The sequence below is a fragment of the Triturus cristatus genome, chromosome 5_2 (genome assembly GCF_964204655.1).
Source record: "Triturus cristatus chromosome 5_2, aTriCri1.1, whole genome shotgun sequence".
NCBI lineage: Eukaryota > Metazoa > Chordata > Amphibia > Caudata > Salamandridae > Triturus > Triturus cristatus.
In genome coordinates, this window is record NC_140588.1 from 686,770,925 (window position 1) to 686,792,648 (window position 21,724).

A 21,724-nucleotide genomic window follows, 5' to 3' on the forward strand; every position below is an offset into this window, starting at 1 on the left:
ATATTATTATTCTAGGCTGTTGAGGTGATGCCACATGATTTCCATTTAGTCTGACTGATTCAGTTTTTAGGTTTAAACAGTCGATGATAATCCAGAACTCCTTGGAATTTTTGTTTGACAGACCAAGAAGAGTTCTAGCTGAAGTGCTTCCTCATATCTCTGCTTCGCTTCCCAGATTCATTTTTTGTAATACCTGCGGAGAGTGTGTATTTAGTACTGAGTACTGAGTAATGAGCTTTTCAAGATATTAAAATCTTTTGTAAACCAAGGGCATGGCAAAGTGGGTCCTGAGAAACTGGATCCTGGGTGCCGTGGTCAAGTGCTGACTAGTGCGGAGGGAAGCTGCTGAACACAAGGTTCCCATTCATAAAATGTTTTCCACAGTGGAAGACTCTAGTTAGTTGTAGTAGATTTCCATGTTGAGTATTTTGCTGCGACATCTGAGGACCGGTTAACTCTCTTCCAGTTTTGGTGCATATCTTTAGAGCCTCTAGACCCAGCAGCCCTTAGGATGTTATGTGCCTTATTCCAATGTTCTATAGTCATGCTTTGAGGTATATGGTTGCTTTCACAGCATAGAATAATGGAGAAGTACTTCACCACCTTGATTAATGGGATCGACAGAAAGTGTACAGACACTGCAGATCTTTTTGTGGAGAAGTGTGTGGATCGGTTGGGTGGTTGTCGGGGTACTGTCCATTCAGAGACTCCAGTGACATTCCCTCTAATGCGGCTGTCAGATTCTGTCCTGTGACGTCAGTTCTTTGTGTGATTATAATTTATAACCCGCTTTGGGATCAGCCACCTGATGTCCGCTATTTCGCTCAAGGGATTTCGAAATGAACTTTGAAGCAAGTTTATATTGAAGACTTCGGTCAAGATGAGATGGCCCTGTTATCTGCGATCAGGAGCTCTAGTTCCTTGACTTGTTTCTTTTAGCCAGGGATTGCTGGCTGAATATACACATTGAGCATGATTAGCCTGTTCATTGAGTCATTCTGGTTCAAGTTCCTGACTAAAAAAATTGTGATGACCGGTGAAATGGGCTGAGGCCATAAAGTCCCAGCGTGATTATAAGACAATAGATAGGCCACCCATTGAATTAAAATTTTATAGTAGCTTTCTAGTGGTATTTTGGCTCTCGCCATGATACCTGGATGCATATAATGTCATATGCTCTTAAAAAGTACAGGACTATTAGGATGTTTTCAAAGCCAGCCACATTTCAAGAAAGTAGGCTCATGTCCTTAGGTTCTTCCTCCGAGGTTTGGAATGAGGTAGAGTGCTTTTTAAGTGAGAGTCAATTTGATTATGTGCAACCAGCCAGGGTGGCAGCCAGACAACCCCAATCTTCATGCTGAGTTTATGATGGGGGTATAGATGGTTAATACTTACTTACCACTGGCGGCACTAAAGTACAGGGGGCCTACGGCATTTTTGGGCATGGATGCGGTTCTTAAGGATATGTGTTACCTGCAGGGTTTTGTCCTGGTCAAAGGAGGGCTTACAGAGAATGTTCTTAGGATCTCGTTGAAAAAAAGCATGAGGATAGCGGGCTCGGAAGGTAATGTTATCATGATCCCCCATTCTTCTTGGAGAATTCAATTTTGACATATTGCGCTGACTGCTGAGTGAGTGGTCAATGTCACATCAGTTGCTTCTTTCTGGGGGCATATGTTTGAAGGGATTAACTGTATGCTCCCAATATTGCTGGAGTTTAGGTGACAAAGATTTGGATGAGAGGCCAGAAGTTTGTCTGGTGCATCTGCATGAAAATGTGTCTAGTATCTACGGGCCCAGAATTACTGGGACTGGAGTCTGCTGACCCAAAATGTACAGGCCCACAGACCCTCAAAAGGGCAGATGACAGAAGTACACCAAGAGTTATGGTTAAAGGGAAATTATGAACCAAAGTGTGAAAGGAGACATGATTTGTGACATTTTCCTTAGATTTTCATTGGCTTTGACTGCTTACTAGATGAATAGTTGACTTTTCTGATGATTACTGGAAAAGTAAATACCTATATTAACCATTTTCTCTCCGTGTTTATTTTCCCTTTTTAGTGAATATTAAATCATGAATAATCTTATTCAATTATTAATGCAACTTCTGTTTAGATATTAAACTATCCTCTTAACTGTATTGCTTTTTATGGGTTTTTTTTACCTGTAGACCTTAGCAGCTCCCTGAGACTTCTAATAATACTGTACTTCACTTTCATCTGCATGTGTGCAGCACTGTAAACGTGCTGATATGGACCAATCAATTGTATTAAATATACCGACCTCAAAAAGATGAAAGGCTACGTAGGCCTTGTCTGGATTGATATCATACACACACACACACAAGAACTGGGGGTCTAAAAACAGGCAGCAACTGCCTGTTATTAGACCCCCAGTTCTTGTGTGTGTGTATAGTTCAGTTATGGGGATGAGAATTTGGGCAGGTCTATAAATACTCTTCCCTTAGACCCTATTTTTCTAAGTAGTATTGTTGATGGATTGATATCATCCCAGGAATGAGAAGGGAATTGGCAGCCTTGCCTTCTATTCTTCCATAGGAACAGAAGTACAGCAGAGCAGTGTAAGCATAGAAATTGTGCATGAACGAAGGGTGCACTTTGAAATTGTCCTCAAACTCGCATTGATAATGTATGTGAAGGCAGGAGTTTGGACAGGCAGGCACTGCAGTAAGGAGCAATTAGCCAGGACCCAGGTTGACAAACATCTCACCATGAGCTCTAACCGGAGCTGAGATTGTCCTCTAGGTTCACCTGTGGAACTGATGCACGTATTTCTCTGTATCAGTTATTTACGATATGTGCTCCTACACGTGTGGGTACAAGAAGTGGTAGGGTACCAAAGGCTTTTTAAATTATAATGGTATATTGCACTTTTTGAAAAGTATCCAATATATGTCATAACATGCTTTTTATGACAACCGGGCATAACAAAAAAGAGAGGTTTTGTTTTTGTAGGGAAATTGATGCCTCTAATATGGTACCCGTTATTGAGTTTGTTTCTTTAATGCAGACACTCATATATAATTATCTCTGAATCTCATGATCTAATATTGGTATTTCTAATATGTCAATTGACTTGACTCATGGCTGCACGTGTGGTTATAGCCGTGGGCACTCATGACATTGTAAAATTGCCCCTTAATGTAATGTTGGGAGCACGCCTGTTCTTAGGCAATTTCCTAAACATCGCACATGTATTAACTGATGAATGGGTCACTGATTATTTCTGACTATTGTTATCCAATGTTGGTATTTGCAACATGGCGCTCATCACTCGGGTTGTCTCATGGCCATATGCATGCAACCATGTGTAGGTAGTCTCAGCAGTGCTTAATGGCATCCAAATGTGATGTTGGGAGGGCGTCTGTCCTTACTCGGCATCACACATAGGAATGTTGGGACATATTTGATACTTTTTAAGTTTCTCTAAGTATACTTTCAGTGGTCGATGACTTCAGAGAATACGATTATTATACCCTTTTCCTTTGGTGTCTTTTAGAACACAGTGAAATACCTGAGGTACAGCCTTAAGAATTGTTGAATACATTTGACACGCCTCTTATTTGCCATATGTGTATTCATTATTACTTACGGTAAGTGTTGCTTGACCCTATATGCCCCTCCGACATGATTGGACTCTGGGGTTTCTAATATTGAATGTGACTTATCAAGTGTCTTTCTTCAGGAAAACTGTCCCAGAAATATCTAATCAAGGTAGGAAACTTTGGGATGACTCTCATGTGGTCATTTAAAAAGAAAAACATTATTAGAACCTTTGATAAGGATAATGCAGCTCAGTTAATGATATCACAGATCCTCCCCCATGTTGAATTTTTCTTGGTGAAAACTTTGATCCTCTGCTCATGCACAATAGTAAGTTTGTTGACTTTGTTCTGAAATATGTGTTGATCAAGAAACCGTTAAGTAAACTAAACTTTCAGGTATGGGATATGAGTGCCATTCTATGCTGGAAAAAATGGTGCTATGGATATATTATTCGTCTGACTCTTTATCACTGAATGAGTGTGTGCTTGTATCAGTGATTGTATAAGAAAGTAAGTATTTGTTAGTATATGTATGAATAAGTGAGGTGGTGTGTGTATAACTGTATAGGTGAGTAAATGGGAGTGTGATTGATTCTTTGCATGACTGAGTAGGTGTGTGAGTAGCTCTATGGGTGAGTGGTGGTGTGTGAGTGTCTCTATAGGTATATACGTGCATATGATAGTGCTGTATTGATGAGTGACTGCATGTATGAGTGACTGTATAGGTGAATAAGTAGATGTATGTGTAGACCTAGGAATCAGTGAGTGGGTATGTAGTAACTGGTATTGGTATGTGTATGGTTTCGAAAATGTCTGTATTTTACAGTGGGTGTATCAAAGGTTATATTAGGTTGTGAGGAGGTGCATCTGATTATCACATGGATGATGGCATCAGTGATGTCATTTGAGATGTCATCAGTGATGTCACTGACCATGTCATGAATGATGTAATATGAGATGTCATCAGTAGTGCATTGCAGTGGTGTGAGTTATAGTTAGCTTAGCTAACTATAAAGGCTGAATTTCTCTGGTTTTGTATGAGTTAAGTGTCAGACTAAATATAACGTCCCTGAAACCTGTGGTTTTTTCAGTGAATATCTATGTTTTTTTAAATGCTAATTTCTAACAATAACGTCCCTGAAACCTGTGTTTTTTTCAGTGAATTTTATATATATGTATTCAATTTCCTTTCACTCTTACAAGGAAGGAATCAGCACTCAGGTTGTAGTTTGGAAGTATTTAATCAGCAAAGGACACGATCCACGCAAATCGGCTCATCCGAGCGATGATAACAAGACGCCATTGTAGCTTCCTTATTTAAATGTACAAATGCCTTCAGTTGCCAACATTAACAAAGGACTACATATTACTTTAATCCAAAAAGCTGGCGGCCAGATTGGCCTGGTCACAAAGTGAAAATTCAGGAATTGATACAATAATGAAAACAAGTGTTAATATGCACACAATGTCACTTCAGCATATCTTGCCCCGTTACCGCCGTACCTGTATGTTCGTCAACGTGACTTGTTTATAATGAACATAATTAGGATTGCAAACATCAAAATAAAGAATGGACTACACATTACTTTAACGTGAAAGGCTATCGGCCATATTGATCTGAGCACTTTGTGAATTATAATGATTCTTACAAGAAAGAAAAGAAAAAAAGGGGTGTTAATATACACACACTATCCCTAAATAAAGTTCTAGCAATTATAGTTCCATTCCATTCACAGCTCATTTGAGATGTCATGAGTGATGTCACTGACCATGTCATGAATGATGTAATGTCTGAGGTCATAAGCAGTGCATTGCAGGGGCGTAAGTTATAGTCAGCTCAGGTAACTATAACTGCTGAATTTCACTGTTTTTTTACGAGTGAAATCTGAGTCTAACTATAACATCCCTGTAATCATTGTTTTTTTCAGCGCATTTCTAGGTTTTTTAACGTTAAGTAAGATGCCTGTCACAATGGATGGTGGGGGTTAGAAGCAGGGCCTGGCCTGGCATTGTGCTGCCCCCACCCAAGCTTGCTGCTCCTGCGTCCCCTCCTACTTGCCATCTATTGTCCAAGTCCATGCCCCCTGCTCCCTTGTTACAGCCCTGTGTGGCTGTTGTTCTGCCACTGGCCTTCCCGCCTTCTCTGAACAGTTAGCTTGCTGCCCCATTCACCTCCTCCCTATCCTCTGTTGTCTGAATCATGCACTAGCCTCCTCCCTCCTGCCATGCATGGTCTGATGTGCTGACACTGCCCTCCATTTAGCAAGATGTCCCAGTCTACTCCTCCTGCCCTCCATTGCCCAATTCTATGCCCCATCATTGACCTCCTGCTTAGCCTATGCGCTTAGGTTGCTGCCCCTACTCTCCTTCCCCCTGCCCTCCGATGTCTGTGTGCATGCCCCTGCTCCATCCTTTTTGCCCACCATGTTCCATGGACCTGCCCCTCCTATCTACGCTGAGTGTTCTGTTGAGCTGCCACTCCCCTTCCACCTGCCTAGCATTGTCAGATGACTGTAACCTCTCCCTGCCACCTCCACCCTGCCTGTCCAAGTTCCATGCCCCTAACCCCTTCCTCCTGACCTCCATGGTCTATTTTACTGCCATACTCTTCTGCCCTCCCTCGTCTGTTGTGCTGCCACTGCTCCTCCTGCCTGCCCTACATGGTCTGTTGTGAGGCCCCTTTCCCTGAACTCTCTTGTCTGTGCCCAGCTCCTACCCCTCCCTTCTATCCTCCATTGTCCTTTGGGCATCCCCTGCCCCCTCCTTCTTGCCTCTCATGGCCATTGTGCTGCCACTAACCCTCCCGCTTGCCATGCATGGTCTACGGTGCTGCCACAGCCCCTACCACCTTCCCTGTGTGGTCAGCTAGCTGCTCCTGACCCCCTCCCAACTTCCCTCCATGGTCGATGTGTATGCCATTATAGTCTCACTGTTGCTCTCCATGGTGAGTCTTGCTTCTAGTGCCCATCCTGCCTGAACTCCATGCTCAGCTTACTGCTCCTGTCCTACCCCCTTACCCCCTGCCCTCTACATGTGCAGACCCTATTCCCTCCCTCCTGGCTTGTGTGTTCCATTGTAATGCCCCTGATCCCTCCCTCCTGCCCTTTATGGTCTGTTATTCTGCATCTTTCTCTCCTTTCTGTACATTATGGTCAGTTAACTGCCATTGCCTCTTTCCCCTCTGTTCTCTGTTGTCCATGTGCATGGTCCTGTCCCCTCCCTATCGCATTCCATGGATTGTTGTGCTGCACTCCCGTCCCATATGTCCTGTGTGGTGTATTGTGCTGCTGCAAACCCTGATGCCTGCCCTGTAAAGTTGGTTTGGTGCACCTGTCCATGTCCCACCTGTCCTCTGTTATTCGAGTCCATGTCCCTACCCCAATTCCTCCTGCCTTCCATGATCCAATGTACCATACCTGCTAACATTTTGAACTTGGTAAGAGGGAGATTTTGAAAAAAAACACTGGTGTATTGATTTTCCCCATTGATTTACATTGAAAGAGAGGAGATTGTAGACAGGAGACAGATCACATTTGGGCTTAAAAACATTGGGCGTTTCCTGGCTGAATCGGGTCTGTTGGCATGTATGGTTGTACTACCACTGCCTTTTCCTTCTACCCACAATGGTCTATTATATTGCCATAGCCTCTCTTGCCTGTCCTGCATTTTTGTTTTGTTGCCACTGTCCCCCTTTCCACTGCCCTTCATATTATGTTGTGCTGCCACTGCCCTTCCTGCCTGCCCAGTGTGGTCAAATTGTTGCCTCAGCACCCTCCTACCGGCCTTCAATTTTCTGAGTCCGTGCCCCTGGCCTCTGCCTCCCAACAGTATCCTAATGAACAACTAGATTGCTAACATTCCATATTTATTACAAAAGTGCGACACGCCTAACGTCATCTTGATGTAATCAAAACTGTAATACCTAGAGCATTTCCATTAGAAATTACAGAAATTAAAGGGTCTTATTTGGTTTGTGCTCTGAATAACTAAAATGAGGACATATTTCCTGAGTTTTCAAGTAGCGACAAAGCACTTTAAAATAATTTGTTATCTTTATGTTTTTTTATCCAGTTGACCGCTTGATTAAATGTTGTACTTAGGGGAGAGGATGTGGTGTTACTTCCAGAGCTCCAGACTTTGCAACTGGGGAGCCAGGTTGGAGTTTCTGCTTCAGCTGGACATTCTGTGATTCTGGTCAAATCACTTATTCTCCCCATGTCTACAACCAAAATTAATTTGTCCTTGTGTGATGTAACTAATGCTCATGTAAAGAACTCCAATACCTGACCAGTCTGCACTATATAAAACTGCAACAAAAAAAAACAACAAATAAAAAGAGTTTTGCACACTTCTGTCATTGGAGATATGTGGGCTACATCTGGCTGATATTTGTGCTACATTTGGGCTCTTTAGTCTCTCGTGGCCATCTTGGGATATTTATTTGTTATGAAGATTCCCAATTTCCTCATTTACTACAGTCTCCTCAGTAGGAAATACTTTCAGTTTTTTACTTTGATTCCATCAAGAAGGCATTCAGATGTGTCACACATTTGCAATAAATTCTGAATGTTAGCACTCTAGTTGCTCATTAGACCACTGTAGTAAAGCTACTGCTCACCAGGGAAATCTGCTGCTGGTATTGAAAGTGCATGTTTCAGTCTGCATGTCAAAAGAAGTCACTCAAAATGTGCCCTAATTTTTCTTTCTGCAGCACTAATCACAATTTCTATGGAAAAATGAACCCCCTGATGTTGTTCCTTTTTTAAATTAAATGTTTCTAGTGTTACCACTATTTTCCAATCAAGATGGCTTCAGGTGTGCTATTCTTTTGTCATAAGTAAGACTGTTAGCACTCTAGTTGTTCTTTAGAACGCTCTGGGAGGCTGAAGTAGAACACAAAGGAATCAACTGACAGTCCCTGCCCTTGTTAGATGTACATGGTGAAAATTGATCTATTCATTCAACTACCAGTTGACTGAATAAATCAATTCTGGCTAGTACACGGTGCCATCATTCCTTGCGCTGCAAGGTATTTCTATGTATATATATATGTGGATGTGGCAATCTCCCAGTATCAGCAGCGTCAGAAGAAGGCAAACCTCATCGAAATGCATCATGCCACAAGCTGTTACTCAAATTGGACTTCCTACAAATCCCCGCTCTGTCCAAGGCATTGGAATGCCTTAGCCCGCCACGGAAACATGTCTAACCAAAGGGCTGCTGTCAAGTGCAGTCCGTGACTCCACGGGGTGGCGTGATCACTGAATCAGCGTCTCATGGCTGATTCGTGTTATTGCGGCTGGGGCATCTGGGGACCAAAGGAAGCCCCTGAAACAACCATAGAAGTGGGACTTACCACCAACACACAGACCACCTTTGCCAATCACACACATGCTCACCATGGGCTCAATGAGGTCCTGACAGGAATATGTTCTCAGCGATGGTGCATGCTGGGAGCTGTAGTTGTGCCATCCAGGACTAAAGAACAACCCGAAAACCACAGAATAAGGAGCAGCTGAATTCCCACCAATGGGAATGTTGCAGCCAGTTCAAAGGAGGGGTGTGGCAATCTCCCGGTATCAGCAGCATCAGAAGAAGGCAAACCTCGCCAAAACGCGTCATGCCACAAGATGTTACTCAAATTGGACTTCTTACAAATTCCCGCAGTGTCCTCAAAAGTACTTGCAACTCAAGTGTTTCCCTTTTTGATATTTCTCGCGCTGGCCAGTAGCGCGAAAGAGGACCTGCTCTACAAGTGGCTGGGGTTTTGCTGGCAACAAGCATCTCATATATATATATATATATATATATATATATATATATATATATATATATATATATATATTACCTACTGGCGGTCGCCAGTAGGTAGTTATAGTTAGGACCACGTTTCCATAGGAAAACCTCAACATTCTATTTTGAATAACTTTGGCGCCGGTCGACGAATCCTCGCGAATTTCTCAAAATAGGTGGGGCGCTACGCTCCGTTCCTACCCTGAAAGTCTCGGGGGGATCCGTCAAGCGGGGGCTGAGATAAAAGGGGGGTCCCAAAACGCGTTTTTCCCATGCATTTTTCCATAGGACCTTTAGAACGAGCTACAGCCCGAACGGCTGAACAGAATTACTCAAAATTTGGCAGAGAGGTAGTCCCTAGGTCAAGGAAGTGCCTTTTGTAGGTTTGGTGTAAATCTGTTCAGTAGATTCTGAGAAAATAGCCTTTAAATCAATATATATATCTGAGCCCGCTTACGGTACGCTTACCGTACGCTTACGGTAAGCGTACGGTGGCGTGCGCGAGCGCGATTCTGATTGGCTCTTAGATCTTAGTAAACATTCGAATCGGCCGAAACCAGGAAGCGGCGGCCGCCATTTTGTCTCTCGCACTGAGTGTTGTTTATCAAACATGATGGCCAAAAACATGTTACGGGGCTCTTTTGACAACTCCCTCCCACATAGTCATGTTGAGGGAGTCCACAAACATCCCCCAAGAGCAAAAACGGTTTTATTTTTTTTTCGGCAATTTCGCGGGGTACGCTTACCGTACGCTTACCGTAAGCGTACGGTAAAAAAATAAAAATAAAAAAAACACTATCCACACTTACCCCACCCCCTGTGCTTTTGGTGGCCGAAGGCCACCAAATGTACAGGGCTTATTAATAGGTAAAAAAAACTAAATTTTGGCAACATGAAATTATAAAATTGAAATAAAAAAACACTATCCACATTGACCCCACCCCCTGTGCTTTTGGTGGCCGAAGGCCACCAAATGTACAGGGCTCATTAAAGTTGATAAAAACCGTGCACGGAACGAACTGCGTTAAGTGGGCGCGCACGCCTCGAATGGCGTAAAGTAACTTAGCATTTAAAAAACCGTACAAATTCACTGAAAAAACCATAGGTTTCACACACGTTATAGTTAGGAATTAGCATTTAAAAAACCTTGCAAATTCACTGAAAAAACCATAGGTTTCACACATGTTATAGTTAGCGGAAATTTTACTGATAAAAAACCAGTGAAATTCCCCCGTTATAGTTAGTGCAGGCAACTATAACTCACGCGACCGCGATCTTCTGCTGATGACATATGTGTCTTTATGAAAAAAAAATATTTGTAATATATGTATAGCTAAAAATGTATGGAAGAAGACATGGGCAAATAAGTGTCTAAATACAGTATTAGCATCAGCAGAGGATTGCGGTCGCGTGAGTTATAGTTGCCTGCACTAACTATAACGGGGGAATTTCACTGGTTTTTTATCAGTAAAATTTCCGCTAACTATAACATGTGTGAAACCTATGGTTTTTTCAGTGAATACATATATATATATATATATATATATACGGAGTCAGCGCCTGGATTTGTATGCGTACTGAATTCAGGATTGGTTTAATATATATATATATATATATATATATATATATATATATTATATACATATTACCTACTGGCGGTCGCCAGTAGGTAGTTATAGTTAGGACCCCTTTTCCATAGGAAATCCGCAACATTCTATTTTGAATAACTTTGGCGCCGGTCGACGAATCCTCGCAAATTTTTCAAAATAGGTGGGGCGCTACGCTCCGCTCCTACCCTGAAAGTCTCGGGGGGATTCGTCAAGCGGGGGCTGAGATAAAAGGGGGGTCCCAAAACGCGTTTTTCCCATGCATTTTTCCATAGGACCTTTAGACAGGGCTACAGCCCGAACGATTGAACAGATTTACTTGAAATTTGGCAGAGAGGTAGTCCTCAGGTCAAGGAAGTGCCTTTTGTAGGTTTGGTGTAAATCTGTTCAGTATTTCCTGAGAAAATAGCATTTAAAAGCATATATATATGTGGGCGGAGCCTAACCACACATCTCATCCTGAGATCTGATTGGCTGTCAGCACTTCATCCAAGAAGTGTTGGCAGCCATCTTGGGACCAATATACATGATAGCACCTCATTAAAAAGCATTGCAGTTAATAGAAGGTTTTAAGACTTTAGTTACATTATAAATCATTTGTTGATGGTACCATACTCATTTTAGGAATTGTGGTATGTTCTAAGGTGATTTCACCATGTGAAAAAGCCTTCTGCTGGGATATCATGATTGAGAGAAAAATATTTTCTCATGCTTTTACCACAGAGGTTTGGAAGGTGATCTATAAGCTAAACTGAGAGCTTATTTTCTGTAAATTCACATTATCTTTCTCAGTCATGTGAGAATGAAGTCTGACATTCTCAGTAAAACATGTACATCCAACAAGGGCAGAGACTGTCAGTTGATTCCTTTGTGTTCTACTGCAGCTTCCCAGAGTGTTCCAAAGAACTACTAGAGCGCTAACAGTCCTACCTATGATAAACGTATGGCACACCTGAAGCCATCTTGCTTGGAATAAAGTGGTAACTCTTAAAACATTTAATTTCAAAAGGAACAAAATGAGGGGGTTCATTTTTCCATAAAAAGTATGATTAGTGCTGCAGAAAGAAAAATTAGGGCACATTTTGAGTGACTTCTCAAATCCTCTTCTATTTCATTAAAAAATTCTGAAATGCAGACTGAAACATGAACTTTCAATACCAGCAGCAGTTTTCCCTGGTGAGCAGTAGCTTTACTACAGTGATCTAATGAGCAAAAAGAGTGCTAACATTCTGAATTTATGGCAAATGTGTGACACATCTGAATGCCTTCTTGATGGAATCAAAGTAAAAAACTGAAAGTATTTCCTACTGAGGAGACTGCAGTAAATGAGGAAATTAGGAAACTTCATAACAAATAAGTCTCCCAAGATGGCCACCAGAGACAAAAGAGCCCAAATGTAGCCCAAATATCACCCAGATGTAGCCCAAGTATAGCCCAATGACAGAATGTCCCAGAATGTTCTTAAAAACAACTAGAGCGCTTACTGTCTTCATTATGACAAAAGTATGGCACACCTGAAGCCATCTTGATTGGAATAAACTGGTAACACTTAAAACATTTAATTTAAAAAGGAACACAATGAGGGGGTTCATTTTACCATAGAAATTATCATTAATGCTGAAGAAAGAAAATGAGGGCACATTTTGAGTGACTTCTCAAATCCTCTTCTATTTCATTAAAAAATTCTGACATGCAGACTGAAACATGCACTTTTAATACCAGGAGCAGACTTCCATGGTGAACAGTAGTTTTACTACAGTGATCTAATGAGCAACTAGAGTGCTAACATTCAGAATTTATGGCAAATGTGTGACATATCTGAATACCTTCATGATGGAATCAACGTAAAAAACTGAAAGCATTTCCTACTGAGGAGACTGCAGTACATGAGGAAATTAGGAAACTTCATAACAAATAAATCTCCCAAGATGGCCACCGGAGACAAAAGAGCCCAAATGTAGCCCAAAATCACCCAGATGTAGCCCAAATATAGCCCAATGACAGAAGTGTGCAAAACACTTATTATTTAGTGTTTTTGCAGTGTTATATAGTGCAGACTTGTCAGGTATTGGAGTGCTTTACATGAGCATTGGTTACATCACACAAGCACATATTCATTTTGGTTGTAGACATGGGGAGACTAAGTGATTTGACCAGAATCACAGAATGTCGAGCTGAAGCAGAAACGTCAACCTGGTTCCCCAGTTGCAAAGTCTGCAGTTCTGGAAGTAACACCACATCCTCTCCCCTAAGTGCAACATTTAATCAAGTGGTCAACTGGATAAAAAAACATAAAGATAACAAATAATTTAAAAGTGCTTTGTCGCTATTTGAAAACTCAGACAAAATGTCCTTATTTTAGTCTTTTAGAGCACTAACCATAATTGTGATGCCAATAAGACCCTCTCATATATGTAATTTCTAAAGGAAATGCTCTAGGTATTACAGTTTTGATTACATCAAGATGATGTCAGGCGTTCCACACTTTTGTAATAAATATAGAATGTTAGCAATCTAGTTGTTCATTGGGATACTGTTGAGAGGCAAAGGCCAGGGGCACGGACTCTGAAAATTGAAGGCAGGTAGGAGAGTGCAAAGGCAACAATTTAACCACACTGAGCAGGCAGGAAGGGCCGTGGAAGCACAACAGACTATGGAGGGCAGTGGAAAGGGGGGCAGGGGCAACAAACCAACAATACAGGACTTGCAAGAGAGGCTGTTGGAGGGAAGATCTATTACGGGTCAAGGAAGCTAGAGGCGGTCCCCAGAGCCCCGGGAGCCACCACAGAACTGAGCAGGAGAGTGAGTCAGGGACAAAAGGGGCACCTTAATTTGAGCCGGGGTGCCTAGGAACGCTTGCTCCAAAAATGAAGAAAACAGACATATGAGACATGGAATTGGTGGCAGAATACAATGGCAGTTTAATGAGAAGATACAACTTCAAAGAAACCGCAGAATAGAGACATAAAGTACAAAATACAGAATCCAGATAATCATACAGCTGTCATGATATTCTCTGTATCTCAATTAATGTACTGACAGAGAGAGAGAGAAAACACATCTATAAATGCATCATGAGAAACAAGTTACACCAAGGAAAATGTTACCTAGGAACACTCACGTTTACTCTTAGAGCAAGCATTCCTGCAATTACAATACAAAATCTTTTAAATGCAAAAGTAAAGAGAACAATGGTTAAACATAACATGACATTTCATATAGGTAAAATAGAATAAGATACTTCAAGCAAAGCAGAGCAAGACATTTTAAGCAAAGGAAGACAAGAGCTCCCAGCTCTTGGGGAAAACCTGCACAGCCTGTTAACCTACATACAGACGGCGAGGTAGTCCGTCGATATCTGTGGGTGCTCCCTTTTTATATCATTTTGTGGGCTCCTTTGCACGCTACATCTACCTACGTATGCTACCCAAAAGCTTCGTCTGCAGATTTTACCAGACATTTCGTCATTTGCCCACTTAATGCTGACAATGGACTGGGTGAAAAGGTCAGTCTCTCAGGCCAATCGCTTATCGTAAGTTCCATAGAGCAAGCAGAAAATAATGGGTATTGTACGGGAATTCAATATATTCATGTACAAAATCTCCTCAGTTCTCCTAACTTGACGCTCTGCGGTTGCCACTTCCTTAAAAGCGGGAAACCTGCCCAGGAAGCAAGTACCAGTCCAGGATGCAGCCTACTGTATGTCGACAGCTTCAGTGGGATGTTGAACTTTGATACCGAGCACGGAGCACTCGGGTAGGGTGGGGGCTACTAGTTTGGAGCAGAAGGCCTCGCAGACCTGCCTTCAGACTGCTATACACTAAAATTGCAGAGCTATGGTCAATTTAACAAAGAGGCCTACATATTGAACAGAAGGGCCTACACAGGGGTTTTATGCTGGCTGAGTGGTAAGGATGTCTCAGGATAATTATATAGCAACACAGGACCCGCTGGTCAATTTAATACGGCCTACAAATGCGGCTGGCAGGGCAAGGACAAGGGTCTCATACTTCAGGTGTGGACAGAACGGGCCAGGGGCCCCCTGTGATACAAAATCTACCCTCCTTCAAGGCTGTGGCAATGTAATAGACCATTGTGGGCAGAAGGAAGAGGCAATGGTAGTACAACCATACATGCCAACAGACCCGATTCAGCCAGGAAACGTCCAATGTTTTTAAGCTCAAATGGGCTTTATTTGATCTGTCTCCTGTCTACAATATCCTCTTTTTCAATGTAACTCAAAGGGGAAAATCAATACCCCAGTTTTTTTTCAAAATCTCCCTCTTACCAAGTTCAAAATGTTCGCAAGTATGGTACATTGGATCATGGAAGGAAATGGGATAGGGACATGGACTTGGATAACAGAGGACAAGAGGGACATGGAGAGGTGCACCAAACTGACCCTGCAGGGCAGGCATCAGGGTTTGCAGCAGCACAATACACCACACAGGGCATGCAGGACGGGAGTGCAGCACAACAATCCATAGAAAGCAAGAGGGAGGGGACAGGACCATGCACATGGACAACAGAGAACAGAGGGGCAAGAGGCAATGGTAGCTAGCTGACCATAATGGACAGACAGGAGAGAAAGCTGCAGCATTACAGACCATAAAGGGCAGTAGGGACGGATCAGGGGCATTACAATGGAACAGACAAGCCAGGAGGGAGGGAGTAGGGGTCTTCACATGTAAACAGAGGGCTGGGGGCAAGGGGGCAGGGCAGGAGCAGCAAGATAGCCATGGAGGTCAGGCAGGATGGGCACTAGAAGCAAGACACACCATGAAGAGCAACAGTGAGACTGTGATGGCATACACACAGACCATGGAGGGAAGGTGGGAGGGGGTCAGGGGCAGCTAACTGACCACACAGGGAAGGTGGGAGGGGCCATGGCAGCACAGAAGACCAATGGCTATGATGGGCAAGAAGGAGGGTGCAGGGGCATGCACAAAGGACGATGGAGGATAGAAGGGAGGGTCAGGACCTGTGCACAGACAAGAAAGTTCAGGGGAAGGGACCTCACAACAGACCACACGGGGCAGGCAGGAGGAGCAGTTGCAGCACAACAGACCAGGGAGGGCAGAAGGGTGTGGCAGTACAATGGACCATGTAGGACAGGAGGAAGAGGATAGGGGCATGGCATGTGGACAGGCAGGGTGGAGGTGGCAGGGACAGGTTACAGTCATCTGACAATGCTAGGCAGGTGGGAGGGGAGTGGCAGCTCAACAGAACACTCAGAGTAGATAGGAGTGGCAGGTCCATGGGACATGGTGGGCAAAAAGGAGGGAGCAGGGGCATGCACAAAGACATCGGAGGGCAGGGGGAAGGAGAATAGGGGCAGCAAGCTAAGCACAGAGTTTAAGCAGGAGGTCAATGATGGGGCATAGAATTGGGCAATGGAGGGCAGGAGGAGTGGACTGGTACATCATACTAAATTGAGGGCAGTGGCAGCACATCAGACCATGCATGGCAGGAGGGAGGAGGCTATTCCATGGATTCACACAACAGAGGATAGGGAGGAGGGGGATGGGGCAGCAAGCTAACTGTTCAGAGAAGGCGGGTATTAGGAACTTTATTGTTTTTAAAACATTGAGTCTGTGCGAACTACTTAAAATATGAACAAGTATGCAGCATAATCTCACTTTTATTCAGGAAGAAGAGGACGTTTGTGACTGTGACTCCGGGCTCACTTGGCAGAAACACCCCCTGACCCTCCACCCCCTATCGCAAAATGTAATGCCCGTGAAAAGGGTAGGTGAACACAGTGTTATATAGAACATAGTCCTGAGAGCACGATTGAAAATGAAAACTAGATATAGTGTATGGTATAAACTATGCACCAAAAAGTGTGATATAAGATGAACCGGACGTGAAATATAATATGCAATACATTGTGCGCAATGACAGATTCATTGGAGAGCGCGAGATAGCACAGGCACTAGCGCGTGCTATGCGATATGCGCCTTGGAGTGTAATATGCACACGGCAGTGTTGTGTAACCTAACTAGTCTCTAAAGTTGTAATATAAAATATGTGCTGGGGAGTGTAACGTTGCATATGCACTGTGACACAGATATGGATCGCAGATTGTAATATGTATGGCATAGCACTGTGCGTTATAACATAGGCATCGAGGAAGGCACGTTAGATGGGGCAATATAACCCGTGCGAAGACAAGTGTGGCATGACATATTCACGGGGTGGTGTTACAGTGCACATGGGCTAGAGAGTGTCATAGCATATGCACTAGCTAGTGGAATACAACACAGAGGTGTGTGGCACTCGGCAGGCAATGGTGGGTGTAACACAGCATTGGGCTCTGTCAGGAGCGCGCTGTGACTCTCAAGTAATGTTCGTCCCCTTTCCAGAGAGTAAAATAAAAAGTATTACACATCCGGCAGTGGATGTGTGTTTTATTAACCGTGAGGGGTGTTTCTTGCATAGTTTTGGTCGAATTTTTGTCGAATCCCCTTTGAATGGCTTGGTGTGCATGTGTATTAAATGTGCCCGTCAATAGCTACCCATGTTTGTATAAATAAACGACAAGGGTGTCTACCGGGATTAGGCACGGTAGGGCATCAGACATGTCAGAGCTTCACTAGTAGTGTAAATACATTCCACGTGGATTCATTGCATGCATAGTCGCCTTTTAATGAATATCCCGCAAATCGTCATGGTGATAGGTACGTACGGTTTGTCCAGCATGTCCTAGGTGTGTCTATAAATAAATATTTTTTTAAAATAATAAAAAACAGTGGCCGGCCCTAGGGATTGGGGTCAAAAAAATATAATTAGGAGACAGGCCCTGGGGGATGGGGTCATCAGGGCCAATAAATTAGAATAAGAAGGGGAACCACACAGCCCCCCTTCTTAAAAAATTAAAATAAATAAAAGACTGGCATCGTGCCGGAGGCCATGCCCCCTCCATGCAGCACTCTGCAAACGCGCCCCCAACAGGCATCTCCAGTATGCGCCAGGGAGCTGCGCTGCAGACAGGTGTTCTGAGGCCAAGCCCCTTTTTACTCCTCTCTGCAACGCAGCTCTGTGGCGCTTACTGGAGGTACCTAGTGGTCTAGTTTGACCCTAGGGACCCTTAGGATTCAAGGGGACTTAATCTCTCAACTTAGAACAGCCACAGGGCGCGTTTACACAGTGGTGAAGGGAGGGGACGGGGCCTGAGGTGACGTGTGCAAACACGCACTATGGCACGTTTTAAATTGGGGATATCATTTCCCTTCAATACTGAGGGCCCCTGGGGGCTAACTAGCCCACCAAGTGCTTCCAGTAAGCGCCACTGAGCTGCATTGCAAGGAGGTGGTCCAGGCCGTGCCACTTTTTACACCTCTCTGCAACACAGCTCTGTGGCATTTACTGGAGGTACCTAGTGGGCTAGTTGGACCCTAGGGACCCTCAGGATTCAAATGAACTTAATCTCCCAACTAAAAATGGACACAGGGCGTGTTTACACAGTGGTGAAGGGAGGGGACGGGGCCTGAGTTAACGTGTGCAAAAACGCCCTGTGGCCTGTTTTAAGAGGTAGTTTTAATCCCCATGCCCTATTATGTACTAGGGGCTTACAGAGGAGGTCATGCTAATCACAGGGGGACCCCAACGCATAATGTTCCCTAGTGTATGTAGGTGTTTTCACTGTATTCTAAGTGTCTTTTAACATAGCACTGGCTCTAGGACTGGCTAGTCAGACTCAGTTACCACCAGTATCCGTCTGAAAAAGTTGAGGGTACAGGATGATTTTGCAACAAGGCTTCTTTCTGCTCTTCTTTTTGTTCTTTCTGTACGTTATCCTTCTTCCTGCACTTATCTTCGTATTTGAGGACTTCTGTTGCTTCTTTCTGCACTTCTTTTGTTTCTTTCTGTGCATTTTTTCTTCTTTCTTCACATGTCCTATCTCTGTAGGCATAGTTAGAAATTAGCATTTAAAAAACCTTTGAAATTCACAGAAAAAACCATAGGTTTCAGGCACGTTATAGTTAGGAATTAGCATTTAAAAAACCTCAGAAATTCACTGAAAAAACCATAGGTTTCAGGGGTGTTATAGTTATAGTTAACTGGACTTTTCACTTGTACAAAACCATTGAAATTCCCCCGTTATAGTTAGTTCAGCTAACTATAACTTGCGCGCCCGCAATGCACTGCTGATGACGTCACATATTACATCACTCATGACATGGTCAGTGACATCACTCATGACATCACTGATGACATCTCAAATGACATCACTGATGACATCACCCTTGTGATAGAGTGGCAGACCTCCTCTCACCCTAATATAACCTTTGATACACACATTCAAAAATAGAGACTAAAATTTTCAAAACAATGGACATACCAATACCAGTTACAACAACCTCTTCAGTAATTCTAAGATCCACATACACATCCACTCATTCACCAACAGTCCTATACAGTCACTCATACATGTACTCACTCATCATATGTACTCATGCACCTATACATCCTGTTACACAATGCCACTCATCCATAGAGTTACTCACACACATAGTCACTCATGCTAATAAAGAATCAAACATACATTTACTTGCATATACAGTTATATACACACACCACCACTTACTTCTACGGAAACTTACACATACTTAGTCTTTTAAACAATCACTTATAGAAACACATACTTATTCATACAGGAACTCTTTCAATCTCTCACTCTCACATATATTCACATATATACACCAATAGTCACATATACTAGTTTAAAACATATGTAGTTACTCATAAAGACACTATTGAGACAGTCATTCACTCACTAACACACCCATACACACACTCATCCACCCATACAGTCCTGCACACATGCTGTGTTCAACACATACAAACAGTGAGTCACTCATTCATGCACCTATGCACTACGTAATACCCCCCACCGAACCATGCAGACACTCGGACTGATACTCAAAAAACCAACTAATAACCTATATAGACACCCATGTAGCTACTCACCAACCCATGCAGCCACTTATACACAAAGTGAGAGACTGATACAGATATTTACATATTTAAACACTACTCACTAAGCCATGTATTCACTATGATACACTTAATCAGTCAGTTACACAATCAATTTTTCAAAAACAAATCATCCATTTAGACACTTATATACCCATTTATTCTTCCATCGACCTTGAGATATACATATATAAAACATATTTAATTTTCAGAAAAACACACATTCACTGGATGATGTCATCAGTGATGTCATCAGTGATGTCATTTGAGATGTCATCAGTGATGTCATGAGTGATGTCACTGACCATGTCATGAGTGATGTAATATGTGACGTCATCAGCAGTGCATTGCGGGCGCGCGAGTTATAGTTAGCTGAACTAACTATAACGGGGGAATTTCAATGGTTTTGTACAAGTGAAAAGTCCAGTTAACTATAACACCCCTGAAACCTATGGTTTTTTCAGTGAATATATATATATATATATATTCACTAAAAAAACATAGGTTTCAGGGATGTTATAGTTAGTTGGACATTTGACTCATTTAAAACCAGAGAAATTCACCAGTTATAGTTAGTTGAGCTAACTATAACTCGCGCGCCTGCAATGAACTGCTGATGATGTCACATATTACATCACTCATGATATGGTCAGTGACATCACTGATGACATCACTGATGACATCTCAAATGACATCACTGATGACATCACTGATGACATCATCCAGTGAATGTATGTTTCTGTAAAGTTTAAATATTTTTCATATATATCTATGCCAAGGTGTATTGAAGAATGAATGCATTTACAAGTGCCTGAAGGGATTATTTAGTAGGTGCGTGACTGACTGTATAAGTGAGTGATTGAACATGTCTTACTGAATGCATGGGTTAGTGACTACACTGTGTGAAAGTCTGTATTAGTCTATCAGTTGATGTGTAAGCAACTGCATGCGTTACAGAATAGCTACATGAGTATCTATATGGGTTATTGATTTGTTGTCTGAGTATCTGTATGCGTCCCTGAGTGTCTGTATGGGTGGGTGGGAGTGTGTGTGACTCTGTGTATACATGTCTGAGTGGGTGATTCTCTGGTTGTATGGATTCAAAAGCGCATCTGGGAAGGGCTCTATGGAGGAGTTACTGTGTGTATGGGTGTGTTGGTGAGTGAATGAATGTCTCAGTGGTATATGTGTGACTAACTACATATGTTTTAAGGCACTATGTGTGAGTGTTGGAGTATATATATGACTATACATGAGAGTAAGTTATTTGAAGAGTTTGTGTATAAATGAGTGTCTGCTTGTATCACTAATTGTATAAGATGGTAAATATGTGTCAGTATCTCTATAAATAAGTAATATGGTGTGTCTATAAATAATGGACTTGGTGTGTATAACTGTATACATGAGTAAATGGATATTTGATTGATTCTTTGCATTACTGACTAGGTGTGTGACTAACTCTATGGATGAGCGGTGGAGTGTGACTGCATGTATAGATGTATGAGTGCATATTATACTACTGTATTGATGAGTAACTACATGTATAAGTGACTGGATGTGTGTGTAGACCTAGGAAACAGTGAGTGGTATGTAGTATATGGCATTGTTGCGTATATAGTTTCAAAAATTGTAGTCTGCATTTTAGAATGGGTGTATCAAAGTTTATATTAGGGCATCAGTATGTGCATCAGATTATCAGATGGATGATGTCATCAGTGATGTCATCAATGATGTCATTTGAGATGCCATCAGTGATGTCATTAACCATGTCATGAGT